The sequence below is a fragment of the Camelus ferus genome, chromosome 30 (genome assembly GCF_009834535.1).
Source record: "Camelus ferus isolate YT-003-E chromosome 30, BCGSAC_Cfer_1.0, whole genome shotgun sequence".
In the NCBI taxonomy this organism is placed as follows: Eukaryota; Metazoa; Chordata; class Mammalia; order Artiodactyla; family Camelidae; genus Camelus; species Camelus ferus.
The window spans coordinates 10262013-10288368 of NC_045725.1; the positions used below are offsets into that span (position 1 = coordinate 10262013).

General features: G+C 41.8%; 1 long non-coding RNA gene across 1 annotated transcript; it reads right to left on the reverse strand.

Annotated features, from left to right (window-relative positions):
- Positions 1–20262: 20262 nt before the first annotated feature.
- Positions 20263–24826, reverse strand: LOC106730650. Its single transcript, XR_001367100.2, has 4 exons — positions 24601–24826; positions 24138–24344; positions 22803–22895; positions 20263–21393 (listed from the first exon to the last, which is right to left on the reverse strand). It is a non-coding gene; the product is annotated as an uncharacterized LOC106730650 (long non-coding RNA).
- Positions 24827–26356: the final 1530 nt, after the last annotated feature.

Consider the following 26356-nt stretch of genomic DNA (forward strand, 5'->3'; position numbering starts at 1 on the left):
CGAAGAGTATAGAATAATTCTGCTCATTTTTCTTTTGGGGAGATCATTTTAAAAAGATACATTTTATGCCTCAATACATTGAAATTCCTATAGAATATCACTTAAATCATAAGACATGCTCCCAATTTCCTTCAATTTCTTATTTAAATGAGTATAGAAATATACTAGTATTGAGCCAATAACTTTGCATTTTATTTAAAATTGGCCTCACCTCGTGTTATAAAACAAAAAGTAGTTGCTATTGAAAATACAAAAAGCAACACAATGGATAACAAATAGTATGATGAAGCTCACTAGATAAAGTGTTGGGCCTGGAAAATTAGTGATTTTTAATTTGGGGTAGATAATTTGCTTCTCATGTATTTCTTTGTTTCAGATAGAACGGGAATGCCAGCCATCTCGGCACTGTCAGTACCCATTTCTGTTGACACTCCTGGGGTGGTCTTCACACAGTGCATTGCTTCCTGTAATTCAACCACCTACAGCAACCTTATTCGCTCTTGCCTGCTTGGTGCACCAAATCCCAAGCACATTGACGTTTGCAACCTTTCTAGTACGTTTCCAGCAATCACTGCTGATCCATAAATTACAATCATCGTTTATCCTTTGTTCCACTGAAATATTGTGAGAAACCATTACATGAATGCTGTTTGAGCCCTTCATGGACGGATGCTATATATAAAGAAAAATTATTAGCTTTGTATTTCAAACTTGAACCACATGACGTACCAGCAGTACAGAAGCAGGCACTTTCCTCCAACACCCGTGGGTGATTTATCATCTCTCCCCTACGGCTGCCCAATTCCACTCCTTTCAGTTTCTCTACATGGATTTAGCTTTTCCTGTCTGAATGATCTGTGTCAATTGGTAATTTAGATTTCTCAGCAGATGTCACCTAAGTCTAGCCTAAGTCCTTTTTAGGTACGAGTTAAATTTGTGGCATAGAGTATAGAGGTCAATGTTTCCATGATAATCTAAAATGATAAAGAAACCCCTACCATATTTTTAATAAATAGTAGCATACACTTTCCAGTTTTTCATCATGAATATTTTTCATTTGGAGTTGTTTAAAAAGGAGCCCTTTTAGTTATACAGATAACCGAAGAACATATTACCTCTTTCTTAATTATAAATTCCCATGGTTTCGCAGCATGCTGTGTCCATGGGCTAAGTGGGCTACACACAGAAAATCTAAGTGAGCTACCTCGTCCCTTGTCCTTGGGTCATGCATATCAACACAAGCTGATGGCTGTGACTTTGACACTTGGCCAGTCACCTCTGTTAGCTCTGCTTTACCAACCGGCTAAAACTCAAGTTATTTAGCATGTAGTTACAGACTGCATGTGTGTGTCCCGCCCCCTCAAATTTATATGCTGAAACTTTAATCTCCAGTGGGATGGTATTTGGAGATTAAGAGGATTGGGGATAAATGGGATTCGTGCCTTTATAAGAAGAAACACACGAGAGCTTTCTTCCTCTCTCTTACTTCACCACATAAGGACACACCATCCGGGAAGAGGGTGCTCACCAAGGACCCGACCATGCTGACACCCTGATCTCCTGCCCTCCAGCCTCCAGGACTATGAGAAATGAATTTCTGTTGTATAAGTCCTCAGTCTATGGTATGCGTGTAATTGTAGCCCTCACGGGCTGAGACAGCGTGGTATGGAAGGTCGTGTATTAACGCACTTCTCTACCTGCCCAAGTGTACTCACCACCTCTTCCCACCGTACAACTTGAACATTTCAGTGTTTCTTGAATAAACCAGATTATTGCACAGAGTAGTGACTTCATCTGGAATGCCTTTGTCTGCTGTCTTTCCTTTTACCCAGGAAGTTCGCACGCGTACTTTGAGTTACAGCATCCGTTATCAATGCCTCTGTGAAGCGTCTCCTAAATTTCTGAGGATAGAGTTGATCTCTTCTGTTTCCATAGCACTTTTTCAAACTTCTGTTTCATTTTACTACATTATATAGAAAAACATTTACTTATGCATCTATCTTCCAGTCTGAAAGGTAAGCACATTTATTGGAAGGAAAATGTCTTATTTATGTATGTATTCTTTTGGAAACATGTTTGGCACATAATAAGTAATATATTATTGATTGATTGGGTAACTAAAAAGAAAGGAAAGATGGATGATAATAATTATTCATTTGATTGGCAGAATAGGCAGAACTTTATACGAGAGAGATTTAAAGAACAAGGAAATTGTGAGAAAAAGAAAAGGGGCTTAGTTGTTCCCCATTGAGCAAAGCATACAATGCATACTTTATAATAAAATAAAACTGGATATACATTCACTGACCACATATCGTGTATAAGTCTTGAACGAAGAATAGGAATCACAAAGACTAAAAGCATATTGCCTCTAAATTCGTGGAATGCACAGACTGTTGAAAATAAATAGAAAGTATTAAAATAGGATTGGTTTTCATTTGGGCCTATCGTCCATGGCATATGTGATTTAAAAAGAGTGTTCTTGAAAATGACATGCGCAGAAAATTTAAAACCTGTATTCAGTCTAATTGGCCTCCTCAACTTCTCACATTTCACACCACTTTTTCTTAGAGTAGTTGTAAGTCGCCTGTAGCAGAGATGACAGCTTTGAATTTCGCTTCTTTCTTCCTTCACTAAGTCTACAGAGTAGGCGTGTTCATGTGACTAGACTACATGGAAGGTAGAAAAAGGAAGCAATTGGAAAGATTATCATTGTCCATGAACTAAGTAAATACCAAGAGTTGGCTCTACGCAGAGTAATGCAATACATAAGGCAAAGGGTAAAATAATAATAATAGTGATAATATAATAATAATAATAATAATATAATAATAATAATAATAATAATAATAATAATAATAATAATAATAATAGAAAGACACTGCCAGAGAAGTTGAGAAATCGATCACATGAATCTGGTAATAAGAGACAATAGACTCCTAACAGATGCTGTCTCCCACTGCAGTTGTGTAACCATCCAAAGCACCCTATAAGAAAGGGCATTTCTTAAATTAACCCTGTATAAAACCCAGCCCACTCAAGTTCACTTTTCATTTCAGTGTCAGTATTTAAAGTGTTTTAACAACAGAATGGCACAGCCTGGGTACTGGTGCAGGCCTGGAAGATTCCTGCCGGGGCAGGGTTATTTCCTTTATGCTCGTTAGTGGGGAAGTCCTGGGTCCTCAGGGAAGGTCTTTGATTGGAAGGAGCTGGCTCAGGAGGCTGAGTACAATGACTATTTATCAACTGGTAGAGAAGTATTTTAATATTTTAACAATCAGTGTGGCCATACCTTTACACATAGCTCTGTGTGTAAGTCTACAGTGAGATATGAAACAATACAGCCACCAGAAAAGAAAATAAATCATAAATTCAAACATCCTCCCTAAGTCCTGCACCCCAACGATTGTAGGGTGATGGCTGGCTGTGATTTCCATTCCTGTGCTCCCAGGAAAATCCTCAAGTTCAGCTGCCACTCATGTTGAACACCCCTACCCAAGACTGTGCTTGTAAAGCTTTAAATAAAATAACACTTTGCAGTAGGCAAAGGTTCGCTGACTTCTTTTTTCAATTTATATTACAGAACAGTTCAAGATCCTGACCTGGAGGTGACAGGTGACAGGGGGCAGGTAGCAGCGTCACAATCTAAGGATATATGTCTTTTCCATTCTACTCATTTGGGTCAAATGAGCCAAGCTGATGAATAGCTGGGCATTTCCTACGTTGTACAGGTAGCTCAGGAAACCTGAAAAGATTGCTCTTCCAGAGAATCAGCTTTTCTGTTTAAATCCTTATAAAGTTGAGCTATATTGAATGTAAGGGACTTGGGTTGTTCATCTGCAAAACAATTAGACAGACACTATTATTTGATTTAATCTGACACTTTACATTAGTATCAGGCAGTGACATTAGATGTCATTGATAGCAATTTTTTTAAAAAAAAGAAGAAAAACATATTTCTTAGGGGGAAGGATATAGCTCAGTGGTAGAACGCATGCTTAGCATGCACGAGGTTCTGGGTTCATTCCCCAGTTCCTTCATTAAAATAAATAAACACATAAATAAACAAACAAATAAATAAATAAATAAACAAACCTAATTACACCCCCAAAATAAACAAACAGAAAAAAAAAAACGTATTTCTTACTGAAGTAACCTAGTTCTACCCTAGAGAGCTCACCAGCTATGAAACTAAACTCAACCTCCTTCCTCCCCAAATCCACTCAGCAACACCCCAAATTCTTCATTCTTAACGTGTTCTGGGCACTCTACGTGTGAATCAAATTCAGAGAAGAGAGTAACCCATAAGAGAGATGCTCCTCCCCTATTATTTAAGGGTGTCGAGGTTGGCTTGGGCTAGAAATGCAGGAACATACATGCAGAAACATGGCTTACCAGTACTCAGCATCCCACACAACAGATAGGTGTTTGCAAAGGGGTCAGATCTTCAGTCTGGCTTCCAAGAGACTTTATAAGGTGTTCGCCTCACTGGTTACTTTAGCATAAGCTAGGGGCAGATCCTTAGTCTGGAAACAGTTATACTTTTGCTAAACTATCTCCTAACCAAACAGATGTAAACCAGGTTCTCAAGGATGATGTTCAAAACCAAACTAGCCATCCCTTAAGCAATAATGAGAAATGAAATCACCACGGGAACTGGGACACTGGACTGGCCAGTCATGTTATTAATATAATTAAGGGATTAATATTTGAGAGTATGATTCAAGATGGCATAATACTCTTTAGGTGCCTTTTTTTTTTAATTGTGAAAGAAGAGCCCACATCTCTTTAGTGGACTGGAGACTGAAACACGGGTGAGCAGTTGAGATGTGAGGAAAAGATACTGGGGTACTGGTGACAGCAGATGCCTCAGGAATCAGCGGCCGCTGAGAAGCCGTGTGGCCCAGGCAGAGTGAAGGAGGAACAGACTTGCATGAGTTACACTCTGCTGGGAACCAGGAAGGGGCCAACACGGATGCGGAGGCAGGAAAGCGTTATTTCATGGAAGGCAGAAACAAAACAGTTAAGCGTGTGGGCAACAATTGCAGGTCTTAGAGGATTTCTCTAAGAAAGTTATTGACAAGCTTTTGATTAAAAATATTCTACAGAGAAATAGGGGCAGAGCCAGAGTACCAGCGGTTAATAGGGAGGACGGGTGGTTGGGAAGAGAAAACAATGTATATATAGCACAGGGTCATTAGATCCAACCGTGCCTTCATCAAAAATGAATTCAGAGCAAGAGAGCATTGGATTTGGAGTCAGGCTGCCTAGGGTAGACGTGTGGCCATTGCCGTGGACGAGGTGCCTGAACCCAGACAATCTCCTTCGTCTCTCAGTTCTCACCTACAGGTCAGGAAAAATAACAGAACCACCACACAGGGTGGATGTGAGGATTGAGTATGTACATATGACGTGCTTAGTACAGTGCCAGGCATACAGTGAATGCCATACAGTTGTCTGGTGGTCGTCATCGTCATCATCGTCACTGATATTAAATGATTAATAGTAAGATTTCATTAGAGAGCAAGTGTTCCAGTTTAATTCAACAAAGTTTTTCTAGCACTTTATGGGAGCAGTTACTATAAAGAGTTATGGGAAGGTGATTGAAAATCAGTCTTTGGCCTCCATTCTTTTTTTTTGTAATTCAATCAGTTCGCCAGCAAGCTTTTACTGAATGTCTACGTATGCCAGACAGTCTACGTGGCAGAGCGTGGAAATCACAGAAGAATGTGATTCACATACACGTATGGCTAGTGCCGTAATAGACACACGCACAGGTGCTATGTGATCGCAGAGGAGGGGCGTATTCGTCAGAAAGAAGTCTGTGAACTCTTCCCAAAATACTCGAGGGAAACCAATGGCAAGATCCTAAGGGCTGCAGGCTGACCATTCCACCAGAATATATTGGATGTTTACAACCAGTTGGGTAGAAGCAGGGCAGAGGGTAAATACTATGAATGCCATTCTTGCAGATGTATGATCTCTAGACTACCTGGGGTGTGTGTGTGTGTGTGTGTGTGTGTGTGTGTGTGTGATGGGTATCATTTATACAGACCTTTGATGATAAGACATTAACATACAGAAATATGAAAAAATAACCCAAATGACGGAGTTGGGGGTGGAGGAGCATCTGGAATACATATTAAGGAGCAGCTAGTGTGCAGATTTATTAGCAGAGAAAGGGGTAGAGTGTGATTTAAAAAAAAAGACTGGACATTTTGAGACGGGCTGAGCGATCTGGCTTCTTTTTGCAATTTGTGAATCTTGAGACTCTTTAAAAGGCAAGTGCGCTATCGGAACCTTTTTAGGAAGACAATTCTAAGTTCATTAGGAAGGAGCAAGTGGAAGGAGAGGGGCCTGTCAGGCCACAGCTACAATCCAGGTGAAAAGTAATAAAGGGACAGACTAGGGCAGGTGCTTAGGGAGACCATGACGGGGTGATCAGCGGTTTCCTGGTGAATGTTTAGTGATTTGGAGTGTTTACAGTGATCCCACACAGCTATCAAAGTTATCTTGTGTACAGCATGAATGTTATGTGTACCATATTTAAACTGTAGGGGAATATATGAATCATAGCCTTAAAAATATTACTCTCTTTACATAATATACTTTTTTATTTTTTAATAGGCTTTATTTTTAGAGCAGTTTTAGGGTCACAGCAAAATTGAGAGAAAGATACAGAGATTTCCCATATACCCCCTGTCCCTAACATGCATAGCCTCCCTCACTGTCAATATCCTCCACCGAAGTGGTACGCTTGTGAAAATCAGTCAGCCTACATTGATTCTAGTCAGCCAGAGTCTGTAGTTTACATGAGGGTTCACTCTCGGTGTTGTAAATTCTTAATGGTCTTTCAACTTTACCGTGACCCAAAGGCGATACACAGTCAGTAGAAACCACACTCTGACTTGAGAATTTTGATGTTTTCCCGGGCTAGCGACACGAGGTATGAGGCTGTCTCCTGGTGCTGGACAGCGGCCGCAGCAGCTCCCGGGGAGTCACGCGATCACGGGGGTCAACCTCTGGTAACTTGCAACCATTCTGTACCCAGCCAACCTCTCTGTTCTTCACCTCCAGTACAGTACTCAATGAGTTACATGAGATGGTCAACACTTTATTATAAAATAGGCTTTGCCTTAGATGATTTTGCCCAACTGGTAGGCTAATGGAAGTGTGCTGAGCCCGGTTGAGGTAGGCTGGGCTAAGCTATGACGTATGGTAGGTTAGATGTACTAAATGGATTTTCTGATAAAACTTAACAGTTTATCAGAAAGTAAGCCAGTGCAGTTGACGAAGATGTGTACTTTGAAAGTAAAATATATTTTTTAAAATTTACTAAAATTTTGAGCACATATCCGTGAGTGATTTTAAAGTCTAACACTCTCCTAGCAATTTCCAAGAAAGTTTCTGTGGAAACACATTTTCCAGTAGTCTGTAATCATCTACAGTCTGCTTTGTATCGTGTGCAGAAATATTTAAGTGTGTTGATGATATTCATTTTCACTTGCAATCTGGTTTAACTGGCAACTGGCAAAACCAGTTAAAATTAAGTAGATAGATATTTTGAGCTAAACTACAAACAATTCTGCTGGAAATAGAACGTGATAACTAAATTGCTATCATTCGTGCCTTGGTCTCTAGAATCTGAATAATGGAGAATTAAAGAGGCTACAACTTCGCTACACAGAACAGAACAAAACAAAACTGTACATTGGTTCTCTTTGAGCATCTGAAATGTCCCCCAGACAGCTCACAGGTGCACAGAGAAAGTTAGTGGTAAAACAAACCTTCTTCTCAATCATCTCAACCCCTAATATGTCATGCAGGAATTTCTCTCTAAACTCTACGGAGCCTAAGAGAATACCTTAGTTAAAGTGTGCATTTAATTTATCACTGTGTGCATTTCACACAGGGGTACTAGATCATTACTCTGAACCAGCTTTAGCAGTTAATTGAAAGATTTGGTGTGTCAGTCAAGTAGAGTGTTTCTCTAAGTTTAACTATCATTCAGACTTTAGAATCTCTTTAAACTAACAGAAAAAAAAAAATCAAAGCCATTTTAGAAAGAGGATGGAGGAGGAGCGCCTGTTCTGCAAAACGTCCCATCACAATTGGCTTGGTTTCTCTGCTAATTATGCTCCCCATCAGGTCCGAGTCCTCAACAGCAACTCTCATTACTCACTCCCCTGGTCTCTTTATAGAAAGGTGCCCCCCCACAGTGGTCATAAATCTATTTTTAAAGAAAAATAAGTAGATATGCTGCTTTTTAAAAAATGCGGGGGGGGGGCATAAAAACACTCAAGACCCAAAGCTTACTTTTCATGCAGTGTTTTGTTGTTATGGTGGCTGTTCTTTCTCTCCCTACTTTTAGTTATTTTTATTCACATAGAAAGGAACCATTACTGTCAATTTTAGTATCTCTCTGACAGAGTACATTTTTAGTATCTATGTGACAGACTACGTAAGCATACCCAAAAGCAAAAGCAAAACTGTGTCCCACGACTGTAATAAGAGATCAAATACAGCCATAGAGAAAAGATGATTTCACTAGTAGATCAATCTTTGAGGTAGAACTATCCAGATTTCAGTTTCTTGCCTCCTGTCAATGAGTTTCAGGAAAACCCATCTCACCACTCACTGCAGGAAGAGACGCAGGAGAAGCATCTTGGGAAAAGTTTATGGGGGTGGTGCTTCTCCCAGTCATTCGCTATGAGGAATCACGTCCTAGCAATTTTCAGTCAGAATAGGAATGTGAAAAAGCATCGTAGATGAATTCTGCGTCAATAAGGCAGAATGTCATTGACAACTAATCTCCTAGAAGTTCTTACCAGGTCTTGTTCAGTAAAACACCTGTGTCCATTTCAACTCATCTTCTTAGTCCCGTATAATATTTAGCCCGGTAAAACCCAATACGTGATTTTAAAATTGTATATACTTAAAATTAATTGCAGTGAATCAATACATTGTTTTGAAAGTATGCTAAATGAAAAATCAAGCCCTTTTTCAATCTGAGCTTCATGAAACTCTTAGCATTTCTATCCAACCACTTCCTAAATGATGTCCTCCTGGCCAGACCGGCTCCACTTCTTATTCAGCTGGTCTACCTGCCTAGAATGTTCCTGACCCCTTTTCTTCTCTGTCCTAGTCTCACTCAAGGTTTGCTGGAAATCCCTTCTGCTCTTGGAATTCTTTAACCTCAGAAGGCTACATCTTTTTCTGCATCCCATCAGTGTATATATCTATACCTGTATCCACACACACACACACACACACACACAGAGTCACTTATTAAATGCCTGACAAAAACTCTTAGCTTCTCAGCTAAATCATGCAGACCAGGACCTATGATTCGTATTTTTCTACACCTGCACAAAAGTGATACTCATTAAATATATTCTCTACATACCAATATTAATTACATGAAGAGAAGCAAATAAACAACTTGCTTGTTAAACAACATACAGCCGTTAAGCCCCTACCTGATACACAGAGTGTAGTCCTGTGTATGAAGGAAGATATAAAAAATATATACATAAAGCAGGGTCTCTGTCAAGTAGCTTTATGTCATATTTAGAGAACTAAGAGTCAGACCGGTAGAAGACAGCCGATAATGCACACATGTATGAAATGAGCAGTGCGAAAGCTGTGAGCTAACAGTGCCTGGTAAAGGGTTGAGCGGACCTGTCAAATGAAAACAGATCTGGACTTAGGTAAGGAGAGTCTTTGTTGAAAGGAACTGTTGCAGCAGGAGGAGGAGGGCCATCGCAGTAGGGGAGAGGGGCTGTCCCACTCTGGTGAGGGGCCCCGTTTAAGCAGGAGGAGGGAAGCCATTCCAGTAGGAAGAGCGATCCTACTGCAAGATCTGCCAGTGCCTCGGAGGTCAGCAGACACTTCCCTTTTATAGGTAAGCAAGGCTGGAAAGAACTGGCATTGGTGGGGGGGAGGGGAGAGGAGTTGGTGTTGAGATCTGATGGGGGAATTTTTTTTTTCCTTGAAGCCAGCTGATTCTCAGGAGAGGCTATGGAAGAGGGGCTGTTCTGTGTTCCAGGGCTCAGGGTGGGCAACCTTCCAGGGCCTGGAGGAGGAGGGCGGCCAGATGAAACAAAGCCTGGGGGTTTGGACACATGGCCTAACTGATTTCAGTTTCATAACATCACAGAACCGTGCACTTACTTCATCCGTGAAATAAGAGCGTTAGAGGAGGTGATGGCCGAGGTTCCTGTCAGCTCACTCTATTTATGCAGAACAAATCCCAGCGACGCCCCCTGACTGGAATAAAATGCCTCCTGGCTCTTCACGCTAAGTAATTACTTTCATATAATATATTCAGTCCAAAGGCTCGGGCTCTCTGAGTTTTTCCTCCACCTAATTGTTGGAAAATCTCCGTAAGATGCATATTAGTCTCACCGCTCTTCAAGAGACAAAACAAAGTCTTAGAGAAATGATGTTGCTTTATTATTTATCGAAGGGCAAAGAAGAGAGAAGCAGGCAGAGCCAAGAGTGCATCTGACACCGTGGACGGCTTCATGTGCTGAACCCGATAAGCTCCCCGGAAGGGCTTGACTGTAAATACCACTTTTCTGGGTTTAGAGGAAAAAAAATCATGGGAACCAAGAAAAGGGCTGGATCTGATAGCTAGAGAAACGGAGAGCTGCTCTCTCGCTGCACCAGCGGTGATCTGTGCCCCTTAGCTACCAGTGATGCCCTTTTAAAACCTGTCCTAAGTGGTGACCCAGTGAAGTAAAGACTTGCTAAATCTCTTGGGAAAAAAGACCTGTTTCTATTGCCTTCCTTGAAGGGCCCAAGTTGTACATCCTTCTCTGGGCCCAAGACACTCACTGTGAGGGTTAGTTACATCTCTGAGGTCAAAGTCAAAGGATTCCACGCCGGGAAACCTACAGCAGTTGGTGAGTTTAGCCCTTTTTGTGCGTGAGAGAGAAGGATGAACGTTTCCATACGACTGTCAGAAGGAAAACTGCCTCAGGCCCCGTTCAGTAGATGGAGAGACTTAACTCAAGGCTATTACAACAGGGGAGGGGGGAACTCCGCTGAAACAAAGGGCTGAGAAGTTGAGGCGGCAGGATCATAGGATAGCTGTGTCCACTAGTTGGCCTTATCCAAGGAAACAGTTGATTTTCTCCTATTTTCATGACAGGAAGTAGTTCTATAACTTGGAACAAGTTAGCCCCTACCCTCCCACAGAAACTGGGATATAAGGCTGATGGCATTTCAAAGGGATGACTCCCAGGTCCTTGGAAAAGAGTGTCCTGGCCTGTAACGCTGGCAAGAGGCTTTCAACAAGATTTACATCTAAGAAAGGTAGAGAAAGAATCTCTCCTTGTAAGTTTTCTAGAGCAAATGCTGCAAGTGAAGGAAGGTCAGGGGCCTAGACGCAGAAAGAGCCTGTGGAAAGTTGAGTCCAGCTGAGGAGAACATTAGGACCATCTTGGTCAGACTCATCAGAGGGGATTTTATAAAGAACACGTGGGCTCCGCTGCACTTTCGATGTCCTACAATATTTCGACACAGAGAGTGTGTCTTTAGGCTCTCCTTCCATTGTCTCATCTGACACCCTCATTTCTCCCTCCTCACTTGTCCCCATGAACAGATCACCCCCCAAAAATAAAACATCACCTATGAGTCACTCCAACCTGACTTTCCTCCTTCCTGGAAAAGCCTTCGAGCTGGAAAGCCTCCTTCTTTCTCAGTGGGATGCCTGGTAGCCTGACTTTGCTCACACCCTGAGCGATGGATCTTGCTAGGTTAATGTCACCCCGAGGATACCTGCATACATACAGCGGACACCTGGGGACACAATATCCTACTTGCTAGACAGATCCTCTAGAACAAAATCGGTGCTTGTGAAATGTGGATAAGGCAGATGATTTGGGTTGAGGGTCAGGTGAGGAAAGTGTGGTTTCCACAGCCTCCTCTAAATTTTAGCACATGCTTTCCCTGGATGACAAAGCAGTGTGTTCTCTCAAAACCACCTAAAGTGACTGACTGCACACTGGTGCGTCACCCTAGCCCTGCAGGGGGGCAGTCAGTTGGAGGAGGAAGAAGGATGGTTTGAAATGCTTGGAAGGTTTTCAGACTTTTTTCCTTATGTATATTTTCTCTTATTGTCATCATCACTCCCACCAGCTTCTCACACAAACTCATTAAAAAATATGAAACAAATAAACATTTGGAACAAGCACCAAAGGAGATGGCGGAAAGTTCCAGTATAGATTCGGGGTATAAAAAGTCACGAATTGAATCAGAATCACCTGGGTTCATAATACATGGTGAACTTATATTTTGTTCCATTTAGCAAGGAAGAGTCTGGAATAACAGAATGAGGTGCCCCCTTGCTCTCCCAACGTGGGGTACAGAAGACGTCACTGCAGATACTGTCACGGAGGACCCGTTTGGAAATATCCACATTTGGACGCTGAAATTTATATTTCCTTCCATTTTTATGTGTTTCTTATAAATATCACGAATCCCTACTCCAGACTCCGTAATAGTTATTTGTCAGTATATCAACAGAAATGCACATTTGAGAGAATTACAAATGTCAGTCTGCTCCAGAAAGTCTTAAGAGCCTCCAAGGAGACATCGTGGAAGACAGGAGTTTCTTATCATGGCTGGGTGGGCTTCCAGACGCAAAGGTCAAGGTCAAGGTCGTCTACCTCCCCACACGTCTGCCCTACACATACGGGGTCCATGTATACTCAATGTACAGCTGAGGTTGTGTCACCGGCCATCGCGTCCTGATGGCAGCACAGGGGCTCCAGAGTGATGCAGCCCGAACGCTTAGCATCACCTACGCTCCCCCAGGGGGCTGAGGAGAAGGCAGAACGTGTGAGTCATCGCTCTCACACGCAGTGTACCCACCCGAGGGTCTAGACTTGCAGGGCTTCTAAGCAGCCTGCCAGCTTCCTATTGAGGAGGATGGAGGGAGCGCAGAGGAGAAATTTTGAACTTTAAATAAACAGTCAAATCAAGGAGAATAATTCATGTCTCTTTTCCAGCATAAGTATGCTCACTACGCTTAGGGTAATAATCGCAATCATCTCATTTTTTGGCTCCTACTAATAGCTAGGCATTGCGCTACCTTCTCTGCTAGGTTTTCATTTTGAATTGGAAAGCCAACCCCTGTTTTAACTGGAAACTATGGCAGTAAGCGGCAGGGCGAGGTGTGATGCCCCGGTCCATCTGACCACGGCCCATGCTATGCTGTCTGTGGCTCTGCCAGAGCAGGACAGAGTTAAGCATCCTAGGGGATCCTGCGAGAATGGAAGGCCAGGAGCCTGAGTGCGAGGATGAAATGGGTTTGAATGCCGACTCTGCAGTGCACTTGATGTGTAACTTCAGACAAGTTTTCCAGTCCCTCCTGGTGTCAGTATTCCGTCCTATAAAATGTGAGAAGTTGTCATGAGCGCTCTCAGTAGAAAGCCTGGAGTGCATTAATAGGCTCACAGTGACTAATAAGTATTAGGTGCCTTCTTTCTCTTCCTGGAGTACAGGGAAGAAAAAAAAACCAGAAAACAAAAATTGCAAACTTGTTGTTTTCTTAACCGGGAGTTGAGAAAAGCCAAGTAAAAACTGCTGACATCTCAGGGGAGAATAGATATCCAAATATGAAGCTAACACCATTGACTGGGAAATAAAATATAAAAGGATCTGTCTGGAAAGAGAGATCGATGATCAGAGAAAAGACACCAGTGTTAGAGGACGTTGGAGAGAAGCAACGTTTGTGAATAAACGATTATGAAACAATGGAGAAAGGGAAAAAATGGAATTACTAACTACCACTTTGATGAAGTACTGGCCAGTCCTTAAGTACAGACTCCTGCTCATCAAAGACAAATGAAATGATACCATTAAATTCTACTTCCATTAATAGCCTCTGTTCTCAATAAAAATAATACCAGAAATGCTGTTTCTCTGAGAAAAACGCACAGGCTAACCTGAAGTCGAGCCACATAATTTATTCCAGTGGAAATATTAGTATTTGCCTCGTAACTCTGACTTAACATTCTGTGATAAATATCCCCATGGTTCTTCAGGAACAAACAAGTTTGGATTTTTTTTTTTAAAGTAATGTGCAAAAAGGAAACGTTTGAAAAATAATTTCTTAAACAGCAGCGTGTAGCTGCTAACGGGCTATGACAAGCTATTTCTCCAGGCTTCCATTTTCAATCCATATTTCTGAATAGCTTTGTGAGATTTAGCATTAGTTTCGCAGATTTCCCCAAATGATTATGCCGCAGTAATAGAATAAGGAGCATCTGTGGCAGACTGATGGAATCTCAGTGTTCACCGAGAATGAAGGACTGTCACAGGCAGGCTGATGGGAGAGATAAGCTTGACAATTACTATTATTAAACAACCAACTGTTAAAAGACCCGCACAACCCATTAAGGGAAAATACAGAATAAGTGGGGTTTGTTGCTTAAGCCAAATATTTTGGAATTCATCCACATTAAGCTCCCACTTTTTCTCACCATGGTGCTTGATTTTGTGATAAGTTTGCATACATTATTCTTCCCTGAGGTACATTTAGTTTAATTAAATTTTACTATTAAAAAGTATTAAAGCCTGCTTCTCATCATCCTTAGGAAGCCTGGCGTGGAAACATAGTGCCTCTGTAACACTTCCCTGAAGGAGCTTAGACTACTGGTTGCAGGCAGGCTTGGGGACCAGACAGACATCCAGGATGGAGAAAGGGGCTGCAGCCCCGTTCTCTCCCCTGACTCCCTCCTCCCAGGCAGAACCACAGGATGAAAAGGTCCTTTACTTTTCAGTCAACCAGCTGACCTCAGTCCTTTCATACTCTGTTTTACAATATTACCATTATTTATTTTTCTTACTATTCTAGAGATAAGAATTCACATTTCAAACATGAGGAATGGAGTGGTGTCGAGGAGCTTGTTTTGCATCTGAGCCTGAGTGAGGACACTTCCTTGTTCTCTCATCCAGGGTTGACTGAGAACCTACTGTGTGCAAAGTATCAGGCTCGGATCCAGGCAGAAGAGGTGTGTAAGGCTGAATCCTTTCTGCCGAGGAATTTTGAGTCACGTAATGCACACACCCTGCCTTTAATCTGATCTTACACCGACAGCTGGTTTTGGAGGAGCGGGAAGTGGAAGCTGTTAGTCATTTTTGAAAGAGATGAAATGGGAAAACACGAGATGTCCCCCTAAGGAGATGACCACACCGTAAGGCTTATGTATCTGAAGGGCGTCTGTGATGCTTGTCCCCACGTAGTCTTTCCTCGGACAGGTTAACGAGGGCTCGTTTGATCTGCCGTTGCCAATCATCCCTCTCACAGTATTTAACAAAAGGGAGCCACACTCCATTCTCAGAAAGCACCGCACAGAGATTCTCAAGCACTAATCAGGAAAGCACACCAGCCACCCTGCACTGGAAGCGGAGAAAGGCTTTCGGAGCCGTGTTTCCTGCTGGGAGGCCATCAGCAGGGCGCCCAGCGCAGCGCGGTGTTTGCCACAGGTGATAGTGGCCGCGGTTGCTGCCAGTGCTTCCGAGCGCGGCACCAGCAAACGAGCTGTGCTCCTGTCGGACCCCAGCGCAGGCTCTTTTGTGGTGGTTGCGTATTTTATTCCTTACAAACTTCTGAATAACTCATGAGAAAAAGAACCTAAAATACAGACACAGATACAAGGTTTTAGACAAGACTAATAAGTCACATGCAAGAAGACGGTATCCCGAGTGTCCTGTGCTGGGAGCTTTATACGCCACCGCAACAAACAAACAAACAAACAAACAAATCCAAGCATTTCTTTTTCGGAAAGTGTTCCATCTATACCCCAAAAAAGTGTCCCCTTTGCTTTTCAAAGCTGCTATTCCTCTATGGTGCTGTCAGTCTAGCAGGTCCCAGTTAGCTGGTTAACTTATCCAAACTGTTTCACTACCATCAGGCTCTGTGGGTAGAGCTGGACACATTCATACTCCAGCTCAACAACTTAATGGGTGACATCAGGTTTCTTAGTTCTCTAGGCCTTCGTTTCCTCATCTGTCAAAGGTACCGCATTGATAGATATACTTTGTAGAGAGAGGAGAGTCTAGCTGATGCTAACAAACAATCCAACACAGTGGCTTAAAACAATAAAACTTGATTTCCTATTCATGTCAAGTCCTCTGTGGGACCAGAAGTCACCTCAAGGATCCAAGCTACCTAATGATTTTGACCCTGCCATCTCAACACAGGGTGTCCCCCTAGATTTCCATAGCAGGATGGAGCAGAGTCTCCCAATGGCCAGGAAGTGGCACACACCACTCCCTTCCCTGGCCAGCGGCTAGAACTAAGCGTTATAGCCACACCCAGCCAAGCAGAAGCTGCAAAGGGTGGCCTTCTCTGTGCTCAGGGGGAAGAAGAAGGATAAACATAGGTACTGATGAACATCAGTGATGGTTTTATCTACCAGAATTGTTAGTATTATTGAGGTCATGGATGGAAACATTCCCAGCATACTTTCAAAAACAGTGGAAGCTGAATAAAAGTGGAAGGCATGGTGGTGATGAAGAGGATGATGACAGTGACAGTAAGGATTGAGTTCTTCCTCTGATTTTTCAAATAGACCCATGGCTATCACACGAAACATGAATTTGTTGTCAGTTCCAATTTTCATCCCCGTTTCCACCAATGATGAGATAAGAGCCTCTGACCAGCTGTTTTGATCAATAAAAAATCAGGTCCTTTCTATCGAGTTTCTCTAACCTTTCACCCTGTCTTGTATTAAAGGCAATTCCCAGCGTGCCAAGCTCTAATAGTCCTTCGCCCTCTGGAACTGGTCTGTTTCCTTTGCACTAATCCCGAGTAAACAACTTTGTGTTGGTCTGTGTTGCAAGACTGTGTCAGCCTTCTTGTTTTTATTCCCTCAGTTTACTCATCAGACCACTTCCCCTGATACCAAATCCATTTTTCTCAAATCCTTAGTAAAATGGACATTCTTGTCTACAAACCCATTTCACACCACTGCACACGGACAACAGTCATTTTTCAAATGGAGGGATGACATAATTTAACAAGTTCTAGCTAATTTTTAGGCAGAGCTTTCTCCCTCAACACACACATGGGGAAAAAATTTTAAGTTTGTGTTTAATTCCCTGAATGGGGAAAAAAACCCACTAGGCATTATGCTCTCTCTTTCCCTGTTCCATCCTCCATTACATAGACTTAATAGTCCTTGCCGAGGCTCTGCCCTACGTGTGTGTGTGCACTGAGAGATGGGTAGGAAATACATAAACAGAACATTTACACACTTCACTGGGGCTGGTCCCTGAGCGAAGGTGTCTACCGCACACCAAACGTGACTGATGCTGGATGGGACTCTTGCCTTCCGTTCTGAGAGCTGTGTATGTCAGCACAATGAAGTCCTTATTCCTCACTCCGTGTTTGTCTCAGCCTTTATTTTCTCATTCCTCACACTTGTCAGTCCTGGTTCTAATTCTTTAGTCTCAGGGGGACAATTCTAATAGTCCTTCTGTGACCAAGGAATGGGAATCTACTGTCTTTGGCCCCAAAAGAGCAGCCACAGCTGTGAGGGTTGGATTTAACTAACACAGTCACTGAATTCTCTAATGAGTTCTCAGCTTCCCTTGTTTCTCTCCATCCACCTGAGAGGAAAACAAAGGACCAGAATCAACTTTTCACACTGGCTCATAACTTTCATGTGGTTCATTGCTTCTTCCATGAGTCTCCCGTCCCTCATTCCCTGAGCACGCCCACCCATCCTTAGCTTCCCCCACAGAATCAAGCAGGTCCTTACCATCCTGGGGATTCTACAGGAAAATCCCACCCTCCCTACAGCCAGAACAGAAGTGTCTGCTTCCACAAGTCCTAAAGTTTGATCAGCATCCAGAAATCATAAATCCGTGTTTTAAGGCCAGTAGTTTCCCAGCCTGGATCTAGGACACTGCTCCAAGGAACAGAAAGCTGGATTCATTACTCTATGTCTTGACCTTAATCGCACCACACAGACTGCAGACTTTTGAGGTTGTTTGCCTGCCTCGGGCCAGCTCTGTATCCTCAGAGATGCACCAGCCATATCCCTGTCTCCTTACAAATGAATACTCACAACAGGAGGACCCAAGGTCCCTTTGTGTCTCCAGTGACCCTGGGACTGCAGTGTATTTCTGAACCTGGGGAAGCCTATTTTCCATCCTCTAGCCCCTCACCAGAGTCTCTGAACACATGTGCAGAGGACTTTTCTCAATCCGTTTTCATCAGTCAAGAGTGTGGTATGCACGAGCCCCTGCTCCCTACACCCCACCTTTCTCAGCGCCTTTGGATGGCCAGCCGTCGCCACTCGGGCACCTGAATCTTTAAGGACCTCACAGACTTTCTGTCCGTCTTTCTCTTGTCTCTACACTCTACAGACCCACCAATATTTGTCATGTCTAAGGAAAGTACGTGTCACAAGTCAGAGTCCTCCCTTTTACTCGTTGACACTCAGACATCCCCAGTGCTTGGTGGCGCACGACACCTGCTACGCATCCGACCACTTGTCTGTGTGCCCCAGAGCGTGTGCCGGACTGGAGGGGGTTAGGTTCTTCTCTTCAGCCCCAGCCCTTCACCTGCACCAAGGACTCCGTTATTTTCAGTATGACTCAGGCATCTGGGTTCTTTTTACCATGTGGCTCTACCATCTTGGATTCCTTCTCTTTCAACCATGCGAGAGGAGAGAGTTAAAGCAAAAAAAAAGGGGGGGGGTGGATTATGAAAACTATTTCAGAAGCCAGGCCTGAGGCACATGTTCGTTCCGCTCCATTCCTCAGCCGCGATGTCGCTCTTTGTACACAGTAGCTCGCTCACTGTTTTTCCTCACACATCACTCTCTTGAGATAATTTATGGGGCTTAGTCTCTTCTGTAAGTGAATAAAACTGCAGGTGGCAAATTTGCTGCCTAAACCACCAACCCAAACAGAAAGAATGAAGCAAGGCTGTATTTATTTTTTTTCTTCTCTTATCTACTCGTTCCCCTGATCCCAGTTCTTTCCTGAGTCCTTTTTCTCCACTTTGACTCCGTGAAGGCATCACAGCCATACCTGGGGCCGTGCGTCCTTCATTCCACAAGCACACACACGTGAGATGCCCGCCCGTGGGCTCCTCATTGCAGCTCTGGCAGAGCAGCATTGACTGAGATGACAAGTTAGTGTTATTTCCCCACATTTCAGGGGACAGCAAGGCATAATGCAGGTGCCATTATAGAACCTAGAAACTCTGTGTGACAATATAGCAGAGGGAGCTACACGGAAGGGAGAGGATGGCATAGGAATGGGGGCCTTAGAGCGTTTGTCGTTGGAGCCTCCAGCCTCCAGGCAGACAGATCTAAGTTTGCAGAGGTGGAAGAGTGAAGCAGTCAGAGGGAGGGCGGAGTGAGGACCCGTCGCCAGCAGAGCCAGAGCACAGGTGCTGCCCCCGCCTGCCGGTTTCAGCCTGCCGGGCTCCGCGCTCCCAGGCAACACACACGTGCCCAGACTTACAGAAACTCACCAAGAGAAGCTTACCTCCAGGGCAAAGGGGGCTCGAGGGCCAAGCCAAGGTTAAGTAATGGGTCACTGGATAAAACATATAGAAAAACCCTGAATTGAAGGGTAACCTGAAAACATTGAAGTTCTGAAGCGTTAAATAAACCTTCTAAAGTTCAGGTGCCAATCAGAGCTTCAGTTTGTAAAAGCAGAAATCTCAGAGGCTAACTCTGCTGACGGATTGCTAGCCTTTCCTTCCGTGGGTTAGGCTGGAATGTCACTGGAAACAACGTTCTGTGCGTTACTGCGAACGGTAACAGCCAGCTGTGGCCAGCTGCAGGGTGCAAGAAAGCACAGGGCAGAAAGTCTTTGTCATTTTATTTCCTCGTTGTCACTCAGACTCGCCATTTTCCCTTAATTCAGTTCCTGTAAAAATAACTGCAAGCTGCTGAAAATTGTGCCGCGTCCCTCATCTGCTAACCGAGGTTCTCCTAGAATATGCAACACTTAACATACTACTGACACCACCGGATTGCAGATCTAGGGGAATGAGAACGCATTGCCTTCCTAGCCCAGAAAGCAAGGAGCATTTTGTAGGAAACTTAGATGTGTGTTTCATGTTGATATTATTTTAGTGGGCTTTTTCTCTCAAATTTTTGATCATAGATTTCACCAGGTAACTTTTCAAAATATTGAATGGAGAGAGTTCTACTTCAGGGAGACAGAAATTGATCAGGAAAGAGAGGATTGGAAGCAACACGGAGCAAGGAAAATAGCAGACAGGGTGACAAACTTCGATGTAATGTGAAGTTTTCCTTGTTCTTTATTCTTGGGATCAGGGAAGCTGGATATGGGGTATGACAAAGAGGGTGTGTATGTCACCAAGAAAAATAAGCAAATGAGGAAGGAATTAAGAGCTGCTTCAGATGTCAGGAATTATGGGGACAAATCCACTACAGAGTATGCTTGACCTGCCTGATGGTGACTATTCCGTTGTTAGGATCCACACACACGCTGATTACTGGTATACCTATCCAGACTAAGTGTTTGGTCTTTTCTAGTGCTTGGTTGGGCATATATCTTGATTTTTTTGTAATTATTTATTTAAATATTAAGTATATAAATTTTCACTATATTTTATTATAGCACAGGGGATTTATATGCTCAGAGTATATGTTCCTGAAAGCTGGCATCCTAAATATCTACTTAAAGTGAATCCAAAAAAAAGGTGCTATGGAACTCTAGGAAGTGGTGAAAGCTAAAAATGCTAAATTTTGTTAATATTTGTTTATCCCCTGAAATATATATATATGTAAAATCACACTAGATCATGGGACATAACGGTGAGTGAATATCGCAGAGAGAAGGTGATCAATAGACCTTTAGCATTCTCTCACGACAACATTTTGGGACTTTCAGAATGTAACCTGTTTTGCAGATGTAATTAGGTAAGATAAAGTCGTACCGGATAAGGGTAGACCCTAATCCAATGAGTGGTATCCTTAGAAGAGAAAAATTTAGACACGGACACATACATAGAGTGAAGAAATGTGAAGACAAAGGGAAAACCACATGACAAAGGAGGCAGAGATTGGAGTGATGCATCTTCAGACCAAGAAATGCCAAAGATGGCTGGTTTCTGCCAGAACTAGGAAAGAGGCAAAGAGGGATCCTCTCCTCCAGCCCTCAGAGGGAGCAGGGCCCAGCCGACACCTTGACTTCGGACTTCTGACCTCCAGAACGACGAGCCTAGAAAATCCAGTTTGTGGTGCTTAGTCACAGCAGCTCTGGAAAACTCCCTCGGAGCAGTAGCTGGTGCTCTTATGTGAGCACGGTCACCTTTCCCGCTACAGGAGTATCTTGGTTTCTTCCCACATCCCCGAGTTCCTGCTCAGGGCTCAGCTTCCTTTCATTCTGAAAGATAAACAGATTCTCAGTCCCTTCTTCTGAGGTGAGACAACCATGAGAAGGGGGGTCACTGCACACAAACCCACAAATTAGAATGGAGATAGTGAGCACGTTGCAACAGTAGAGATTGGGTTACTCAGAGCATCTGTGAAGGTGTCCAGCTTCATGCCTCTGATGATGAGATGAGCATTCTAACCATTTGGAATTTTCACAGGAGGTTTTTGCAGAGGACTTTCGGAAAGATCTCTGGAAAGCAAGCACCCTGGTCCTCTCCGTAAAATAAATGGGGATTCAAACACACTCTATCTCAATCAAAGTAACCATGACAGTCTCACCGACAACCTTCCGTGGGACGTTTATTCATTACTCTCCTACTTGGAATTGGGCAACTGCCTGATATAATAAAACAAAAAGCCATATATGGGCACATATGTGCACAGATCTCTCAAGTGCTCATTTTAAAATTCAGTCAATCCCTGGAGAAATGTGTGCACTATAAATGCATAGGAGGCAATTTGTCAGGTAAAAAGAGAACATTTATTTTTGATTTCAGATAAGAAGAGAAAATCAGTTTATCCTAAGACTTTATATGAGTCATTTCAGTTACCGGCATCCCCTTGCTTTAGGATATGGGCAAAGGTAGGTTAGACTGAGCTCCCATTAATGACTAGTGACCTAGACGGGCCGATTTCACAATCCTTGACCTGACTCCAGGTCATTCTGGGAAGGCCTCTGAGGAGGAGCAAAGTCTGAAATCATGCTGAGGAAACACTGGCCATCACAGCTTTTTCACACTTCCAAGTTTTATATAGTGAAGAGCTCCAGTTTACTTTTTGTGTATTTAATTAAGTGAAATACGAGGCTTGAGTAGCTTTGTGGGGGTGCTAAAGAGTCACACAGAGCAAACTCTAGTTTGGTCCACAGCTTATTACTTTATACATTACACAGGGCTTTCTGTAAGGCCAGAGAATCCTGTCATAACCATCCCCCATCAAAAAAAAAATTTTTAAATCTAAAACTAAACTTGAAGTTAGCAAGCCAGCTCTCGTATAAGAAGAATCAGATATTGTCTTTCATTAAAAACATTAGAATTATCAAAGTAGGGTTGCATTCTAAATAGGGACCGCCACTAATTCTGAGTCCCCAGACTGCAGCTGGCTTTCTCTTTATATCAATGCCCAGGGCAACGTGGAACATCCCGCAGCTTTGCACAACAGTGAACTTACTTGTGTCCAGAGATGCTGCAGGTATGTTAACAAGGAACCACAGAACACATGGTTTCATGCTATTTGACGGGCAGGCTTAGTAATGTAGAACATACCAGGAAAATATTCAGAAAAGTGCAACTAACAACTTGGAAGGATGTAGACATCAGAATATTAATCAGTAGCAATTAGAAATTAAGATCCTGGTACCTAATGAAACCAAGGGACTGCTTTTGATGGAAAACCCAGTCTTCAAACTGAGAGTGGAGTTCCTCCCATTGCATGTTGAGTCCTCTCTGTAATCTGTGACAGGAAAAAGAAGTAAGCCAAGAGAATTCTGGTGATAAGATAGCAAAAGATTTTTCTTTTCCCAAAAGAGAGATCATTTTAAAGCTTGGGATCAACTCAGTAACCACCGATCACTCTTCCCCATCCATGCCTGATCCTGTCTCCATGACTTCCTGTATCTTACCACTGAACCTTGGACCTAGTTCTCAGCAGATTCTAAATGTGTGTTGACATGCCTGGCTCCTCCGTGGGGCCGTGAGCTTCTGGCACTGTGTGTCATTCATCTTTGCATCCATCACAGGTCACCCAAAGTTTGGCATGAGGTCAGGGCTTAATAAATGGTGCTTTTAAATAACTGTTGAAAGTCACCAATTTAGAGAGCACACAGACATGAAATGTGGCCATAGGTAGGGAGCAGATATCCATACAAATATTCAAACAATAAAATAAATGTTCCCAGGTAGATTGTATTTAAAATATAATTATAAGTATTCTTTGCTCCTTTTCTTAGTAAGTTTCCATCTCTTAAAACAGTGAAAGTAAACGGATGATTAGTGGTAAGAAGGAGAAGGTGAAGAGTGAAATAAAGAGCAAAGTATCTTTTCTTCTTACTGATGTGAATAACAGCCCTCCATTTTCCCTCTGCCCAAACACCCCCGTTTCCTTCTAGTCAACGGATGCCTGAGAATCCTTCTCTCTCAAGTCCTTTCTTTCTTCCTTATATCATAAGAAACTTCAGTTGTCCTGCCGTTTGACTTAGTGCCTGGGCCCTACCAAACATTTTTGTCAAATTGAATCAGGAGCACACATAAATCCAAGAAAGGCTTGAGACAGTCTAAGCCAGTCTGGGTACAAATACTGGGACACATTTAAGGTTGTTCAGGTCCAGGCTTCGTGCCAGATTAGCACTGATCCACACCGAAGAGCAGGAAAAGCATAAACTCCCCAGTTAATCACTTGCTTTGTTTTTGCAGTAGTCACTGAAATTAACAATTTGCTTTCTTTTCTTCACTCCTAGGATGTAAAACATCTGGTCCCACCCCCTGGCTATGATCAACCATCATATATTTGAAAAACGTTGAGTAACCATATCAGATTCTCTCTTCAAGGTAACTAACTTAAGAATCCACCCCTGTTTGTGGACTTTTGTCATGATTTCCTTTCCAAATCTGAGTGGTACTTATGGCTATGGTGTGAACCTGCTTCACATTTTTTTACTTCTCCCTCAACATATAGAGGCAAGAATTGAATTCCGACCTTGTATTCATCAATGCTAATTATCTTCATCATTGTTACATCCTGCTCTCTGGGAGATACATCTCACTATCATGACGTTTATGTTCATAGCAGACCTCTGTTCCGGTTGTTGGTTTGCTGTCATTCATTATCATACCTCCAAGCATGGTTAGGTTGATGAAGAAAGAGCTCACATACTCCTGGGAACTGAAACACTCGTTTTAAATTCTGAGTGTTAATACAGAAAAAAGTCTTGAATTAGATTGATTTCTTTTCAACTTCTATATTTATAGCATAATCTTTAATGAACTAAGTTGAACAGAGAACTTTGTCCCTGTAGCTTTATTAAATAGCATATAATAAAGCTTTAATTATTCAGTGGTTGGTTTTTTATGAGTTATTGCTGTCCACCATCTTGTTCCTTGGCTTATTTATCAACTTTGCTACATGCAAGAGAAAAAGATGAAGCAATGCAGGTACGTACCTCAGTCAGCCAGCCTTCCTGTCTGTCAGCCACACTTTGTAGGTTAAATGTGCAAAGAGCATGAGGACAGTTGTTAGAGGGAGACATGAAATCCTCTTGATTAAGAATGAAGGAAACAACCTAAATGTCCATGGACAGATGACTGGATAAAGAAGTTGTGGTATATTTATACAATGGAATCCTACTCAACCATAAAAAGAATAAAATAATACCATTTGCAGCAACATGGATGGACCGGGAGATTGTCATTCTAAGTGAAGTAAGCCAGAAAGAGAAAGAAAAATACCATATGATAGCGCTCATATGTGGAATCTAAAAAAAGAGAAAAGAAGACACTAATGAACTTATCTACAAAACAGAAAGACTCAGACATAGTAAACAATCTTATGGTTACCGGTGGGAAGGGATAAAATTAGAAGTTCGAGATTTGCAATTATTAACTAGTATATATAAAATAGGTAAACAAGTTTATTCTATATAGCACAGGGAAGTATATTCAATGTCTTGTAGTAACCTCTAATGAAAAAGAATGTGAAAATTAATATATATGTATATGTATGAGTGAAACTCTATGCTGTCCACCAGAAATTGACACATTTATAACTGACTATACTTCAACTTTAAAAAAATGGAAGTTGAGTTCAACATTTCATCAAATTAAAGGACAAAACAGACTTTTAAGGGTGTCATAAAGAAATATTTCTGTGGCTACATATTTTTTCACTAGTAGTCAATATGTGGACTTGGAATAATATTTTACTTCTGATAAGAGTGTGTAGATTTTTTTGTTAATTTTTTTTGTTATCTAAAAGCTCCCTCTTCTGACTTTGCAGAATAATTCCTCACATATCCTCTCCACATTTTAACAGGTCTTGTAAATTGTCTTAAGAATAAACACATCTGATATAATATGAAATACAGCTCGTGTTCAGACATTGACCTGAAAACACAGCAACTGTAAGTTTTAAATTGAATTTTTTTTCTCCAAAGTTATAGTAAGTATTATTTCTGGGAAAATCAGAATTCCTTGTCTTAAGTAGTAATTATAAGCCATTTTTCCTCAAATACTGAGTTATGGAATTACCAGTGGTGGGGCAAACTCTTTGGTTTTTATAAAAATAACAGTTTTATATTATATAAATAAAATATCTCATAGAAAATTTTGAAAATATACAACATGGATTTAATTCATATCACATTAATTTAGCTATTAGAGTCTTTGAAAATACATCTTTCATGGTTACATAATATTCTATGATAAGCATATACCATCATTTTCTTAAAGAATAGCATAAAAATGCATGGCTAGATTATTTCCATTTTCCACCCATTATAAGTAATGGTGAAATCATTTATTTTAAACAAATATTCTGATTATTTTCTTAAGAAAACAACTGAAAATGGAATTTCTGAGGGAAAAATTATAAATATTTCTAAAAATATTGTCACTAGCACATTTTTTCTAAATTCACTTCCAGAAACATACAAATTTACAATTTTATGAGCAAGTGTGTATGAGTTCTCTCCATGTCCTCAACAATTCTCAGTATTTTAAACATGCACCAAAATCATAAATGAAAAAAAATGCTATTTAAAATTTGCATTTTATTAGGATCATATAAAAATAATTGCCCTCTAATTTTGACCACTATTATTATTACTTCTTTGTAAATCAACTTTAAATATTCTGTAAATTTTTTTCTAATAAGGTGTTAAAGATTTTCTTAAGGATTTTAGTAGTTCTTCATGTGTTGAT